The sequence below is a fragment of the Cygnus olor genome, chromosome 3 (assembly GCF_009769625.2).
Source record: "Cygnus olor isolate bCygOlo1 chromosome 3, bCygOlo1.pri.v2, whole genome shotgun sequence".
Lineage (NCBI taxonomy): Eukaryota > Metazoa > Chordata > Aves > Anseriformes > Anatidae > Cygnus > Cygnus olor.
In genome coordinates, this window is record NC_049171.1 from 115917807 (window position 1) to 115922605 (window position 4799).

Below are 4799 nucleotides of genomic sequence, written 5' to 3' on the forward strand. Positions count from 1 at the left end.
TTGGCACAATCTAGCAATTTCCCTAATAGCTTCCTAAGCAGGAGGTGTGTCTAAATATTAGAGGGGTATAGCGGTAACCAGATCATCAGTAGGTGGTGTGTAGGGTCACTCCAGTTCCATACAAGCAATATCCAGATGTGCAGCACACTAACATTGCTTTAGCACAGACTGTAGAGTGTAGACTCTTCCTCAAAGGTGAGGATCTGGAACCAAACCCAGGGAAAATCCAAACCTGGAGAATTTTCAGGTGTGTTCACTTCATGAATATTTCCATGATGGGGACTCTATAGGTAACCAATCTCTACAGAAATGAAAGAATAATAATACAAAAAAATGCAGCTGAACAGAATGCAGTTCTTTTGGAGCATCCTCTGGCTCTGAGCAGGATCAAATCAGTCTGTCACCCCTTACAGATTTTTCTCTCAACCTGTCCTTAATTCTCCTAATGGTGGATGTTCTGTCCAAGAAAAACATTCCTGTGCTTCACTATTCTTTACTTTCAATGTTTTCTTTAATATGTGTAACTTAATCATATTTCTATTTGTTCTGACCACCGTGGATTAATTCTTTCCACTTTTTTTCAGCAGCTCATTTCTCTTTTCTTTAAGCAACCCCAGTTCCTCAGTCTTTTGGCAGCTTGTGATTTCTGAACTTCAGACCATTCCCATGACTCTTCTCTGGAATTTCTCTAAATGGTCCAAATCAGGGCATAATTATTCAGCTGAGATCTTACAAAAGCTGAGTGAAGTGGGCACTTGATATGCCTTGCAGTTTTTACTCCTGCTCATATGTTTCAGGATGATGGTTACAACTTTATTTATCCAAAAATCTGGTTCTCTTCTTGTAGGCAGCAGTTCTGTACAGTACTCACATCTTCTATACATGTAGTGGGTGAGTACTCCTACTTCAATGTAAGAACATTACACTTAGTGAACTTCCCCTGATGTTGTTTTTACCGTACAATTTATTATTATTATTTGGAATTTCAGTTTTCTAAGGCAGATTCCCCTTTAGCTGCATCATCATCCATCTAAGCTACATTGTGAAACTTAGAAGGCATTAACTTGGTCAGATTCTTAAATATTAGAAACTGTGGTTGAAATGCAATTTTAAAATCCCATTTTGACTTAAATTCCTGGCCAGTCCATACAGGAAAGGTGTAGTAAGAGCATTGCATCCTATTTTGAAGATGAGAGAACCGAGGCCCAGAGGAATCAGGAACTTGGTCAAGGTCATGGAGAAAGATGTCAGGGGAATAGGGTCCTATCCCAGCTGTGTCAACTCCCAGACCAGTGCCTTAACCACAAGCCCATCTTTCTGCTCACTTAGCCTTTCTGTCTGCTTCCTGGGCAGAGACGGAGGCCTTGGTGAAAGATCAAGATACACTGTAAGCAAACTTGTGTTTATTTTAAAATGTGGTACTTCGTAGGCTCTCAGATAGTCAGCTTGGTTGCTGAGTTTCTGGAGATGTTGGTATGCATCATGGGGGTTTATGCTACATTGGTATGTGCATAAACCCTGTGACAAATACCAGTGTAGCCAAGGCAGGCTTTAGGAAGCAGGAGGCACCTCAGCTGGAGTTGATTACCACTTCTGTATATCCTGTTGGCTTGGGGAAAATCTGGCAAATACATGTTGGGAAGAGTGGATAGTGAGAATAGGAAGGAATTAGTGGTCACAGAGAGGTCAGAGTGAGTGGCACAGCTTGTTAATATTAGTCCCAAAGCCAGATGGGCTCACAAGATATATTGAATTTGGGAAAGGTGATGCACTGACTCCATTTGGATGCCTCTCTTATGAATTCACTGTGAGATTTGGCTAGACCAGCTTCATAGCGATCCCAGCTGTCTTGGTTTAACATGAGTCCTGGAAGTAAAGGGATAATTATGCCACTGTTTGTTTTTTGGCTGCTTATCACAGGAAGTGAGTACCTACCTCACTGGTGGCCCTTCTTGCAACTTTGTTGAAGTACTGGGCCCTGGAAACATCAAGCAGATGTCAGTGAAGGATAGACTTTCTGATGAAGATTGGCTTCTCTAGCTAGCTAGCTGTTATCAAGTATTTGTCTTCGAGAAAAGATGACATCTCCTTCCAAGAACATCATCTGGTTTAACCTACTTGGATAATGATCCAGCAAAAAAGGGCCATCTCTGAGAAATTTCTAGCAGTGATGTGATTTGTAGAGGAGATCCTTATGGATCAAGTGTCTCTGCATTGCCTAACTGTGTAAGGTGCTAGGGCTAAAATTGTGCTGTTGAGGTTCTAAGCAATCCTGGAGTGTTGAAATAGTAGGAATGACGGGTAATGATGTCTGGGAGAAGTACCTATGCTCTAAGCTCCTCCGACAAGTAGAAAGAAAGTACGGGTTAATGCAGCTTGTGGGGGAAAACAGGAAATGTCCCAGCTGGAACTGATTATGTCTGCTGTGTAGACTATGCTGCTCAGATGGAAGACATATGGCCGAGAGGAAGATGTGTTGCTTAGTGCACAAGGATCTGCCATCAGTAGTGAAACGGGTCTTTTGTGTTGGTGAAGCCTCCCACCATATTTAGGGATGGATCTGCTGGGCAATGGCTAAATGTCAGATCTCACTTAACCTTCTCCACAGCCTGAGGCCAAGGCATGTGAAGTAAAAGTTGCCCATCTTCCAGCATCTGACCAACAAGCAGACCTGCCTGCTGCTGCGTGGTTTTAGAGCTGTCCAGTGCCTCACTGTTCCTGCCTGTTTGCCTGTATCTCGAGGTGAAACCATGACACGAAATGGCTGGGCAGCTCTGAGCATTCAGAGATGGGAGCATGACCGAGGGAGCCCTGCTGTCAAACGGCCTCCTGCAACTTGACAACTGCCAGGGGCATGTTAATTGTGGCTGTATCTAATTAGCAGGGCACATGACCTCTGCACGAAGTCCTAGTTCATAAGCAGTTACAATACGTACTAGCTTCTTCTGAGTCATCAAAGCAGGTTCATGTTTCTTCTATAACAAACAGAGCCATGGGCATAATCCTGTGTCCAGCAGTGGTTAGTACCAGGATCTGTGCATAATACTCACTAATGAACAGCTATGGGACAAGCCATCTCCAAAATACTTGTTTGTGGCTATTTTGGTTTTTAAAAAGCATTTGTTACAGAGTACATCCTTTTTTCTTTCCTTTTTTTTTTTTTTTTTTTTCCTCCCCACAGTATAAAGCTGAGGCAGGAGTTTCTAGGACCACTCCACACTAGACACCTGCTTGGTTAATTGTCTCCATCTTTACAAGGTGTCTTGCAACCTCTGTCAGATCCTGGAGTTTCTCCTTGGACTCTGTAGGCAGCAGCTGGGGAGCATCAAGGCTCATGCACTCAGGCAGGGCTTTGATGTTGCTCCAGTGATACTGTTGATAACACCTGATTGTTTTCCATCTCGATCTCCTCAGAAATTGAATTTGATTGGACACATGTTAGGCCCTGTAAAACTAGACAAAGGCTTCTCCAATGGGGCTAAAACAGCAGTTGTACAGCTTTTGGTTTTGTTTTATTTAATAAACTGGTACTATTTTTCCTTTTTTTCCTCTTTTGCTGTGTGTGGTGGTGGTAGAGGAAGAAGCAGATGTGGGGAGAGACAGCTCACGCTGGTGAGAGAACCGTTTGCATTCCTGCTAATTAGAGCTGCATAAAGCAAGTCATTTTTACCTTTAAGTAAGAAATTCTGGTATTATGGCAAGAAAACTGCAACTAAGCACTATTCAGTGGCCCTGACAGATTCAAATCCACTGTCTGTTTTACACTACAAGGGCTCTTCTACCAAACTGCTTCTCCATTCCATAAAGAGCTACTTCCCTGATGACTTAGGCTTTGTCAGACCCTGGAAAAGTGGAAAGTTGGTGAAATTCTGAACACATCCCCCAAAATTCTGACATTGAATAGATTTGAGCAGATACAGTTCTTCCTCCATGCTGGGAAACAATATGAACACCTTTTCTTGTAAAAGGAAGGTGGACATTTCTTCCATGGCTTTAATAACTGCAATAGCCAGAGGCAGTCGTTCCTAGTTATCTGAATCTGACTGGTGTAAAAAGTGCCTGAGTAACCACAGCTGGGGTCAGATTGCTGCTTTTTTTTTATTATTTTTGAGAGCATTTTTGAGGTGATACTTAGCATTTACACAACAATAGCTTTGGAATTTCAGAGTCATTTCTGCAGAATGAAACCCACACATGTATGGTTTGAGGAGACTGTTCTTACACATATGCTAGTCTTTGTTTCTTTTATCCCTCATGTTAAAATTGAAATGGTGGAAAAGATCCCCCACATGGGTATTTGACGGGGAGACTGCCAAGCCTGACACAGACAAGGGAAATGATTTAGTGGTTCTCTGCCACATAAAGGTCTTGGAGAGTGGAGGTCTCTTTGCCAGCCAGACCCAAACCCAATGGGAGAACGAAATCCTCCCCTGAGCAGGGGGTGGGCACTTAGCCTTTTTGCCACTTGAAAGGGCTGGGTTGAGACAGAAGTGATGCCTAGGCCTTGCTGCTCAAGGGTGGATGGATCCTACAGAATGGTTCTACTCAGGATAATTAGGGGTGGCAGTGCTGGTCCCATTTGGCTTTCACCTACCCAGTTAGGGACATGCACAGCTTCAAACCCTGTAGTAATTCAATTGACTTGATCCTGTGCTGCTGAAACCACTGGTAAAGCTCCCGTCTTAACTTTCAGCACAGCACGAATGGGGATATGAAATGCAGTGAAATGGGAATTGCTCCTGTATTTGTGAAATACAAGTATCTGTATCATAGTGCAAGGCTAATGCTAAAGTTTCTCA